This window comes from Fundulus heteroclitus, chromosome 5 (genome assembly GCF_011125445.2).
Source record: "Fundulus heteroclitus isolate FHET01 chromosome 5, MU-UCD_Fhet_4.1, whole genome shotgun sequence".
Taxonomy (NCBI): domain Eukaryota; kingdom Metazoa; phylum Chordata; class Actinopteri; order Cyprinodontiformes; family Fundulidae; genus Fundulus; species Fundulus heteroclitus.
Genome location: NC_046365.1, coordinates 36971519 through 36983531, shown reverse-complemented (window position 1 = coordinate 36983531; position 12013 = coordinate 36971519). Strand labels below are relative to the sequence as shown.

Genomic DNA, 12013 nt, shown 5'->3' with positions numbered 1-12013 from the left:
TGACTCCCAATCAGATTCTTTTGTCCCTTTCTGGGAACTGTTTGCTGCTTAAAGCAAGACAAAAAAAAAGCCGATCCTCACCCGTTTGCCCTGAGCGCAGCCCCCTCTGGCACCTTTAAATGAACGTATATTTGGGGAGTAAACACGGCTGTGAACGGAAACACTGACGCCGCTGTGATTGTGCACACATGCTTCAGTCTATAACGTCTTATTTAGGACCTGCTATGCCATATACTGGTTGAATATGCTTATTATTATTATTAATTATAATTTGGTATTATAATTTAAGTAATAAATCATTCAACTCAAAATTTCGCTATAACAAATATAGTTCAAATGGTGGTGATGTTAGCTATAAGCTTATAAGTATTTATACCACTAATGCATTAGTTAACTTTCTGTTATGAACTCATTTATGCTGGAATAAATGATCAGGTCGGACTGTTAACCGACCAGGTTTATCCAGCAGGCTGTGAGAACCCCAATGTAACTGCAATTAGAGTTTAAATCCTTATTCCTTATCACCATCCAATGATATTGTCTCTGTATTAATGTCAGATGTTAACTCCAAAGGAGGTTAGCTCTGATTTCTGAATACCCAGGCAACTGTGAATTGGACTGAACACAAAACAATGTCTATTCCGCAGTGGTTGGTTTTATTGAACCAAAAGCAATTCCCTGTTACAGTAATTCTCTGATTCAAACAACTTTGGAATTCTTACTCATTACTAAACTAAAACATGCAAAATATATATGTGGAAATAAAGAATAAAACAAAATAAACAATGGATTAAAATGAGCGGTTAGCAGATCTTAACTTAACTCAAAGTTGTTTAACACCGCCCTCGAAACACCGGCATTTCACGTATCAGCATTGATAGACAGAACAGCTTCGGGAATCTCACTGGACGCTTTGATATCTTACGAAAGCTAATTCAGCTAAGCTACCTACAGTTCAGATACACGTGACCCTCCCAAGATGGCTGCTACGATGACGTATGAGGGGAGGTCCTAATGACGTAACCACGCTTACGCTGATGGGGTAATGCCTCGCTTCGAGGGGCGTAGCTAACTGGGAGTTTAAAGCAAAGCCCGCGACTTGCTCGGACAAAGAGATTAAACTGATAAGGAGAAGCGAAAAGAGAGAGGGGGGGGGAGCAGGGAAAAGATGCAAAGAAATAAGGCGGTAACCCACGGCGGGGTTATTGATGAATCACAAATCAACACAGCAAAATCAATTGTAAAATACATGCACGTACAAAGAAAATGTTCAGCAAAATAATTCCAACTTCGTCGTGGAATAAAAGCATTAACCAACACCTACAAAGTTCTACGCCTGCCCAGGCACTTCTAAACACCCTGTTGGTGAGACAGAAATGAAAGGGGAAAAACCCCGTTACTTTGAGGTGCCTCGGGGCTGGTCCGGAACGCTCCGAGTGTGGCTTTCTGGACGCGCTTCGACGAGCGCAGTTTTCCGCAGGCTGCAGCGGGACGGGGGGAGAAGCTCCTTCGTTTCTTCCTCCGGGTTCAACAGTCGCTTTGTTGGCCAGACAAAAGCGGGGTCCTCTTCGATCAGTGGGAGATGCGGCGTCTCTCAGTCTTTTGATCAGAGGGAATTTAAAAGTACTTATTTAAGTCGACCTCCTGTTATAAAGCAGGGAATAACCGTTGCGTCGAAAAATCTCGGTCCAGCGAGCAATCGAACACGTGGCGTGGGAATCAGCTGTGCGTGTCTTCTCGGGTTGGCTAAAGCCAGGGAAGAAGGAAGCTCATCGTGTGTGATCGGCTTTTATAGCCATCACTATAGCAACCTTATCTTGATCGGCGGCCATTTTGCCGTGTTGCGTGATGGGAGTTGGTGGCCATTTTGACCACATTGCATCATGGGTAACGCAGTCCGTTACGTCCCGAATTGATGCCGTTTCCTTGATCGGCGGCCATTTTGCCGTGTTGCGTGATGGGAGTTGGTGGCCATTTTGACCACATGAGTTGGTGGCCATTTTGACCACATTGCATCATGGGTAACGTAGTCCGTTACCGCTTTCTGTCACGTCTGAACTGGCACAACATACCCCCCTTTAGCTTTGAAGAGTGGGATGCTGGTCACAGTCTTTAAAGCTACAACCAAGTCCATTCTGGCGTGACGAAAATCCATTGTGCATGAGTGGAACAACCTAATAGTCTTTCTAGTAGTCCATTGGGATTCATGCAGTTCAGTTCATCATCCAAGAGGAGGAAAAACGAAGCATTCATTGTGCCTGGGTCAGTGACCTAGCCTGGGCAGGACTAAGCTATAGCTAGTCATTTCTATTGGCTAATAAGGCAACAATAAAGTAATAAAAAAAAAGAAATGCAAACTTCACAATCACCATTGTCAATACATTCATTGGTCATCAGGTTTGAACTTTGAACCAAAGAAAGGAGAGAGGGAAAAAGGGAAAGGAAAGAGACCGCGGTTCGTAGTCTAATCAGCTTATGGCCTTCAAGGAGCTGGTGCTACGAACCTGGGAGCGACAAAGGTGAGGGCGTCAATCCTGGTTTGCAACTGTTTGATCTGCTTGTATGCTGCATACGCCATCGCGGTAGTGATGGCCCATCCAAATACAAGGAGAACCACAATAATGGTCATAATGTGAGTGTCGGTCGACTCTGTAGCTCTGGGGAAGCGAAGCAGAGGGACCGAGCTCAACTCTGATGGAGTGAGACTGAATTTAATCAGCTGGGTGCCTGCAAGTAAAAGCTGTCTTTCAATGCCGACATCAATGCTGAAATTGTATCCCTTAAAGACATCTATTATTTCAATCTCTGATAAATGGGTTGCTTGAGCATACCCAGTGGATGTCTTTGGTTTTGGTACACAAATCCAAATTAGGGACTAAATAAAGTTTGGGATCAGCATCATGATAGGCCAATATTGAGGGAGTTTGTAGGTGTACGTGGGTCTCACCTTGCCAAAAACCGACATTCAATACTGATTTAAGCCTATACACATTAGCTCTTTCAATGATGGGAAGGTTTAGCATAAATCCTATCTCCAAGTTGTCAGGATTTACAAATATCGGAATTGCACTACCTAGGCTGTACGCCAGGTGCGTTTGTGGTGGTTGCAGTGTTTCACTAGAGGCAGATTTGAGAACATTTTCAACCAAATCTACTGGTACCAGGTACGGAGGAATCCGTCCTTCAGCAAGGCTATTTATGGATGAACTAACCTCTCGAGTGAGGTCCTGCATTAAATCTCTAACAACCTGAGTATACATCATGTCATTCTTTACCACTTCTGTGAGCGTTTCCAAAGCAATGCATGGTGTTGTGGCTGAGTGTGAAATTATAGACGTGAAGTTATGTATGGACACTTGCTATATTAGTGCATGTTTAAAATGTCCTAATTGAACATGCACTTGTCCTATTTAATGCTATGCATTGTTCTCTTCGGCGGGGGCGGAGTAAGGCTCCGTTCCCTGTGAGGAGAGTTTAGAGGACGGTTTAGTTTGGTTCGCTTGAACCCATGTGTACTCTGGACTTTGCACGCTGGCTTCTAGGTTCTTTCGAGGCCACGCGAAAATCGTTCGGAGACGGTCTTTTAAGTCAGTGACGCACTGGTGTGCAGTGTAGACGGTTGTCACACTGACGTCTTCGGGCTGGTAGATGAGATTCAGGGGAAGTGTCCTTTGTCTTCCTGTCATCATCTGGAAAAGTGTCACCCCTGTGGAGCATGGTGAGGTAGAGCGGATTAGCATTAGGACCAGGGGAAGCTTTGTATCCCGGTCCCTGTCATGGCTGCTGGTATGTTCCTTTGACATGCTGGCCACGGTGCCGTTCATTTGCTCCACCTGTCCGGATGACTGTGGGCGGTAGGGAATGTGGAATTTAACTTCCACGCCCAACATGTCAGAAAGCACGGTCAGAATGTTTGACGTTCCTCTGTCCGAGTCTATGGACAGGGGAAGGCCCCACCGGCTGAAAACGTGATTTAGCAGCAGGACTGCAGTGGTGACAGCGGTGTCATTCGGTGCCGGCAGACATTCGACCCATTCTGTGAAACTGCCTGTTATTGTCAAAAGATATTTGTTATTTCTTGACGATTCGGGGACTGGACCGATCCAGTCAGTCTGCAAATGTGACCACGGAAATATAACCCCCCTTTGCTGAAGCAGGGCTCGGTTTAGTGGTCGTGTGGGTTGTAACTGGCTGCAGGTTAAGCAGCCTTGTACATACTCCTGGGTGTCCTGGGCCGTTGAAGGCCGGGACGTCACCTGTGGGAGAGTTGTCAGATTAGCTTTGCAGCTTCTGTGTTCTCCTACTGGTGAGTCATGGACGTGTGTCAGTGTGATCCCAAGTTCGTTTGAATCTTTGGGCTGAATGGGCTGAAACTCATAAAACAGCTCCTTAAGTGCTGTTTCCTCTGTTTCAGTGGTCAGTGCATCAGCTTTTCCCAGCTGTTGCATAATTTCTGTTTCGAAACCAGGGCAGGGCTCAGTGGTTGAGTCCCGGTTCTCTGGTTGACTTGGTGCTGGTTCTGTTGGGTCGGTTGCTGTCGCATACACCAACAGGTTTCCTTCAGCTTCAAGCGTTGCACCACAAATGGATCCAGCAGGCAGAGCTTCGTGTCGCCTGATTTGGATCATGTTGGAAGGAAAAGTAAACACGGTATCTGGAGAGTCCTGTCTGCCGGTCAAGGATAAGGGCAGGTCTCCGATGACGGGAATGCTCAGCTCAAAGTCGGGGAAAGAGCTTTCGATGAGCATCCCAAGAGGTTTCTTCGCCACCACTTGGATCGGCATGTGGGTTGGATTCTCCACTAAAAGGTAAGCTGAGCGATTGTTCAGCTCAAGCAGGGGTGTGCCCCGGATGACCAGGTTGGATTCCTGGAAATAAGAAAAGGGTTGAAAGAAAACCTGTGTGCTCTGTATTTGTTGTCCTTTCAGGATGGCTAATCTAATAGGTATACCTGCAGTCTGTGGTGGTATTAGCATGTTTGTCTCGCTAGCCACCTGGCAAGCCTGTGGGATGGTCTGCCCTGATCGCATGGCTTCAGGGGTGTCCACGAAGGAACTTGGGGTCACGTGAGCTTGGGCCCACAGGACCTGGTTACAAGTGTCCAGCTGTGCACCCAGCCGTACCAGAAGATCAGCACCAACAAATACTGGAGGATGTAAATTCTCCACAATGCTGAAAGGATGAGAGAGCTGTCTTGTGCCAATCTGTGCATAAAGTATGCACACCCCCGTTGCTTTCAGAAGCCGGCGAGGCCAGTCTGCTGAGAGCAAGTAGTGGCTGTGTTTTGTTTCAGCCAGATGGGGCTTTTTACGGCACAGAGAGCTGTACAGATCTCTGCTGATCGCAGATTTCTCTGACCAAAGAGCCAGCAGCACGTCTGGTATGAATGTGCTTTCCAGGTGGACACCTTCGGCCACTCTGGGGTTATAGGGTTCAACTCCAGAGTGTTTAAGTGAGCAGAGGAAAGATGTGTGGCTGCTGAGAGAAGTTCTCTGATCGCTGAGAATCGGTGGTGTGTCAGAGGATTTGGAAATCGGCTCTGTTGAAGGCAGAAAGGGTGCTAAAAGTTCTTTGGGCTCCTCGGAGCATGTCACCTGGTTGATGGGGACGGACAGTCCACTTCCAGAAGTGAGGGGCTTGGGAGTCCCCACTTGGGCCCAAAGATGACCATGATAGCAGTCAATGAGTGGGGCTAACCTGTTCAACAGGTCCTGACCCACAAGAAAAGGTTCTGTGTCCAAAGTACATATGTAGATGGGGTGCACCAGGGTCATGTCACGGAAAGTGATGTCTAACCACGCCCGTTTGGTGATGCATGACTGATCCTGAGTGTAGCTAGTGATGCCCACGTTACAGGTCTCCACCTGGAACGGTTTCCCAAGAGACACCATAGCTCTGGTCACCTCATCAAACAAATCTGAGCACATTAGACTGATCTCGGAACCCGTGTCTAAAAGAGCATTTGCAGTTACACATCCTCCGATAACTGTCGAGCAGTATAAGCGGTGTGCATTTTCATGATTGTTTAGCTCACCTAAAAACCTTAGAAAAGTGGCATTCTGATCACCTGTTGATGGGATCTTAGAAGGTTGTTGGTGAATTTTCGGTTGGTCCCCCCCTTTAATCAGATAAACTCTGTTAGAAGGGGAAGCCTGCTCCACGCCTAGTCATGCTGGCTGGGGTTTTGGGCCTGGCTTACCTGGAGGGTCGGCAGGATTGGGTGATGGCTGGGACGGCTGCGGCGCGATCTGATGCACTGTTTCGGCGAGCAACCTGCGAAAAGTCTCCTCCATCTCCTTTCTCATTGACTCCTCTATGCACAGGTTCCAGCCTTTGTGGTCATGTGTGCTTTTCGACCTTTCCGGCCTGTCAGCTTGCTTACCGTATCGAGCTGGATCCGGCCTGTGCCATTTTTGAAACCTCTCACCTTCCATGCTGCCATGCTGACCTCTCCTATCCTGAGAAGCTTTCTTCTGCTGCGGCTCAAAACCATGTTGCTTCTTAGGACCAAATCTAGTTTTAGGTTTGAAGGGAGGCATCTCATGTCCCTCCAGACCTAAACTCTTTTCTGGTTTGGCTCGAATCTGCAGAACCTTTTTATCACTATCGGCTCCTTTGTTGGGCCGGACACGTGTTTCCCATGCCACCTGCGCGTATTTCCTGATTTCCTGCATGGTAAGTTTCTTGGTTCTACAGTGCATGGTAACCTCATAACGCACGCTTTCATGAAGATTATGGAGGAACAAAGATTTGAAAGTGTGGTCTTCCTCCAAGCCGGGAGCATTTAGTCCCTGAAAGTAAGCAGCCCGCAAGCGACGGTAGTACGCTTTTGGTGCTTCAGTTCTCTTTTGCTGAATTGCAAAAGCTCCAAGAGTTGCAGAAGCTGGGTCTGTAAACACAGAATATTCTTCTCTTAAAGCCTGACAAAGAGCTGAATAACGGTCACGTGTAGCTGGAGGGAGGCTTTCTATGAAAACATGGACACTTCTGGACGTGGTTTTCCAGATAAGCTTCAACTTTTCTCGAGCTGAGGGGCTATATAAGTCTAGCAGACAGCGCTCTACCTCTCTGAGATAGTCATCAATGGTGGATTCTGTATTGCTAGGATCAAAACGCTCTATGTCTCGGGCCAGGGACTCAAGTTGACGCATCCGCAGTCCCTGTTCAGGGATCGGAGCTGGTCCATCTGAGTCCTCTCCTGACGACTCTTGCCTGTGGTAACCACGGTGGGAGGGAGGCTCCAGTTCTGACCACCTACCTGGCATCGGCGGCCGTTCGTGGGACGCCGGGGGACCCCCCCTGTCATGAACTCTTGTCTGTGGACGCAGTTCAGAGGAGTGGGGTTCACCTGTGTCCCAGGAACGGTGCTCTCGTCGCCCTGGTGGGGGGAAAAGATCATAGCGAGCCGTATCAGGGGTCAGGTGGGAAGCAGGTGTTTTCCCATGATTTACATCATGTGGATCAGTCCTGATTGCCACCGTAAGTTGTTTAGGCATTTCTTTCTGTATCACACTGCTATATCTGTCCTGACCTTCGCTTACCCTTCGCTCAGAAGGTGTCTGGGGGCCCAGTTCATCTAATGTCCTCCAGGTGTGATCTCCATGTTTTCCTTTGGAGTTCTCACACTCAGGTCCTTCTGTCTGCAAGCTAATGTGATCCTCCTCTCGCTCCTCTGTGAGATGACAGCTGCCCTGAACACTTCTCTGTTCTAGCTCCCTGATTCTTTCCTCAGCTAAAGCACGCCTCTCAACCTCTCTGTTACGCAGATTGGTCTCTAGCGTTAACCTTCGGTGGTATAACGCAGTTAACTCACCCAAAACATCTGCTACCAATCTACCCTTTGGCTTGCTCTGGACCTCCTCCACCAATTCCTGAATTCTCCTCTCACAGTCTTCTATGCTAAACTGATTCAGACGGGTTTGTTCGTCCGGTGTCATTTTAAGCAGTGAGCTAATGACATCCTGGGCCTCCATTCCAATGGAATGGTTTGGACCTTCAGCTCCTTCAGACCTAAACACTGAGGAATCTTCACTATCCATTCTGTGTCAGCTATGGATAACAACACAACAAGTAACAACACTGTAATTTAGCAGAGCGCTAAATGACAGACAACAAATAACAACGCTGTATTCTAGCTTAGCACTAAGCAACAACGCATACACTTTAATTTAGCTCAGCGCTAAACAACAACTGCTAACAACAACTGTTAAGTGGCTTCACTTTAACTGTTAACAGCAAACACGCACTATGACTCACTTTACCGCAGAAAGTGGATTCAAATACGTGCGTTTAATTAGGCTGCGCAAGGGAAAATCAACCCTGCGACTTACAATTCCTATGTTTAGGAACGGTTAATATGCTTGTTTAACTTTGAGAATATTAACTTTGAGTGACATGGACCACTAACCTTTCGGCCAGTAATTAAGTGATAAAGCTGTGGCTTTGTTTGTGATGTAAGTTATTTAAGAACAGGTGCTCTACACATGTGTGGAAAATAGCAAAGTGTTTTGGAGCTTCAGAGGTGGCAAAGAATGACAGTTAAAAACCGCTAAATTGCAACCTTAGTTTCAAAATCACAGCTCAATTTTGACCACTTATGATGAGCAGAAGGGGATAAAGGAGGAAAAAAAAAAAAAAAAAAATGTTCAAAATAAAATAATAGTAAAAGTAAAATAAAATAAAAATTCAAAAAGGAAAAAAAAAATTAAGATATGATAATAAGTAAAAAAAAAAAAAAATGAATAAAATAAAATAAAAAAAAAAAACAAAAAGGGCGTAACCGTAAGGTAAGTTTAAAGAAACTGACTTTCAAAACTGTCCCTCCGGGACACTGAGCGATCTAAGCTGTCTTTAAAACCGTGACTGCAACTACCTATCCTGGCCACCAGATGGAGGCAGGGTCTCTCTTTTCAAAGCAGAACACGACACAGACTCTGATTGACAAGTAGCAGACGCTGGCTGCTGTGTATTTCAATCTAGCTGACTTCCAGTCCAGAAATCAATATTCAAACCTCAGGTTAACAACCTCAAACCACCACAAACACGTATATATTTAGTAATGATACCTCCTTAATCAATTATGACTGAATAGTCCTTTTGGCAAGGTGAGCAGTCAAAATGCTGGAATATGGATTGTGTTCATTAAATTCATAAGTTGCTGGTTATTCGATTTAGTCTAAAGGAACGCCAATAAGTAGACTCGCCCACACAGGGAAACGCCAATTTATGCTATGCCATATACTGGTTGAATATGCTTATTATTATTATTAATTATAATTTGGTATTATAATTTAAGTAATAAATCATTCAACTCAAAATTTCGCTATAACAAATATAGTTCAAATGGTGGTGATGTTAGCTATAAGCTTATAAGTATTTATACCACTAATGCATTAGTTAACTTTCTGTTATGAACTCATTTATGCTGGAATAAATGATCAGGTCGGACTGTTAACCGACCAGGTTTATCCAGCAGGCTGTGAGAACCCCAATGTAACTGCAATTAGAGTTTAAATCCTTATTCCTTATCACCATCCAATGATATTGTCTCTGTATTAATGTCAGATGTTAACTCCAAAGGAGGTTAGCTCTGATTTCTGAATACCCAGGCAACTGTGAATTGGACTGAACACAAAACAATGTCTATTCCGCAGTGGTTGGTTTTATTGAACCAAAAGCAATTCCCTGTTACAGTAATTCTCTGATTCAAACAACTTTGGAATTCTTACTCATTACTAAACTAAAACATGCAAAATATATATGTGGAAATAAAGAATAAAACAAAATAAACAATGGATTAAAATGAGCGGTTAGCAGATCTTAACTTAACTCAAAGTTGTTTAAACACCGCCCTCGAAACACCGGCATTTCACGTATCAGCATTGATAGACAGAACAGCTTCGGGAATCTCACTGGACGCTTTGATATCTTACGAAAGCTAATTCAGCTAAGCTACCTACAGTTCAGATACACGTGACCCTCCCAAGATGGCTGCTACGATGACGTATGAGGGGAGGTCCTAATGACGTAACCACGCTTACGCTGATGGGGTAATGCCTCGCTTCGAGGGGCGTAGCTAACTGGGAGTTTAAAGCAAAGCCCGCGACTTGCTCGGACAAAGAGATTAAACTGATAAGGAGAAGCGAAAAGAGAGAGGGGGGGGGGAGCAGGGAAAAGATGCAAAGAAATAAGGCGGTAACCCACGGCGGGGTTATTGATGAATCACAAATCAACACAGCAAAATCAATTGTAAAATACATGCACGTACAAAGAAAATGTTCAGCAAAATAATTCCAACTTCGTCGTGGAATAAAAGCATTAACCAACACCTACAAAGTTCTACGCCTGCCCAGGCACTTCTAAACACCCTGTTGGTGAGACAGAAATGAAAGGGGAAAAACCCCGTTACTTTGAGGCGCCTCGGGGCTGGTCCGGAACGCTCCGAGTGTGGCTTTCTGGACGCGCTTCGACGAGCGCAGTTTTCCGCAGGCTGCAGCGGGACGGGGGGAGAAGCTCCTTCGTTTCTTCCTCCGGGTTCAACAGTCGCTTTGTTGGCCAGACAAAAGCGGGGTCCTCTTCGATCAGTGGGAGATGCGGCGTCTCTCAGTCTTTTGATCAGAGGGAATTTAAAAGTACTTATTTAAGTCGACCTCCTGTTATAAAGCAGGGAATAACCGTTGCGTCGAAAAATCTCGGTCCAGCGAGCAATCGAACACGTGGCGTGGGAATCAGCTGTGCGTGTCTTCTCGGGTTGGCTAAAGCCAGGGAAGAAGGAAGCTCATCGTGTGTGATCGGCTTTTATAGCCATCACTATAGCAACCTTATCTTGATCGGCGGCCATTTTGCCGTGTTGCGTGATGGGAGTTGGTGGCCATTTTGACCACATTGCATCATGGGTAACGCAGTCCGTTACGTCCCGAATTGATGCCGTTTCCTTGATCGGCGGCCATTTTGCCGTGTTGCGTGATGGGAGTTGGTGGCCATTTTGACCACATGAGTTGGTGGCCATTTTGACCACATTGCATCATGGGTAACGTAGTCCGTTACCGCTTTCTGTCACGTCTGAACTGGCACAACAGACCCGTTATTGATGATGGGTTTTGCATCACTCCCTCTATTATAAAGTCAACAAAGAAACCTGAAGGCCCATGCACGACCCATCACCTTTATGGGTTATGGGTTGTGTGAGCACGCCCAGCTCGGTTACCTCTCAGGGCACAGAGGTGACGGACAGAGTCCAGGTACGACTTTGTAGCTTAATGCATTCTCTTATTTCTAACTTCTCCGCCCGACTGCTGCAGTCATAAACAGCTGTAGGATACAGTTTAATTTACGTATAGTTAACAGCACAGATGTCATTGATTTTCATGAGTGAGGATGTGCATAAAGATCTGTGTCCATATTCACTAAGGTGAAAAGTAGCTCTTAGTGACGTAATTTTAGGAAAAATCTTCCCGAATTCTAAGATTTTTCTTAGAATTTTACCTCGGTGAGATAAAAGTTATTCACAAAGCACCCTAAGCCTTAAAAGAGGGGGGGAAAAATGTTAGGAGTAGTGAGGAGGACTTTTAAAGAGTCTAAGAGTGTCTGAAGCAGGAAAGATGATGGAAACAGAGAGCTAATTGGCTGATCCACTTCCTTAACAGTGGAGGAAATTAGCACATAAACTTCTTCAGCAATCATACAATTATTCATATGTAGATAAGATAAACTCTATCATCCCCATAAAGGGAAATTAATCAGTTTTACATGCCTGACAGGTTAAAGTTGTGGCTCTAGTAACATAATTTTATTGAGGATAAACAGGAAAATGTATTGAGTACTGGTAATAATGATCAGAAATTAGAGAAAGGTACAAAAAATATAGTACGTATGACTTTATTTTATTTAAAGAAAATGTTCTTAATAATAAAAATTTTAAAAGAAATGGAAAAATAGCCACAAAAAAATATATACATAAATAGACTTCAGACAAGATAAAACAGGTGAGAAAGTATTTTCTGTATTGAATGAT

The 12013-nt window shown here is 45.1% G+C and overlaps 1 protein-coding gene across 2 annotated transcripts in view; it reads right to left on the bottom strand.

Annotated features, from left to right (window-relative positions):
- Positions 1-12013, bottom strand: part of fam160a1a (family with sequence similarity 160 member A1a) — a 58360-nt gene that overhangs the window by 1581 nt on the left and 44766 nt on the right. The gene's annotated exons all lie outside the window — the stretch shown is intronic.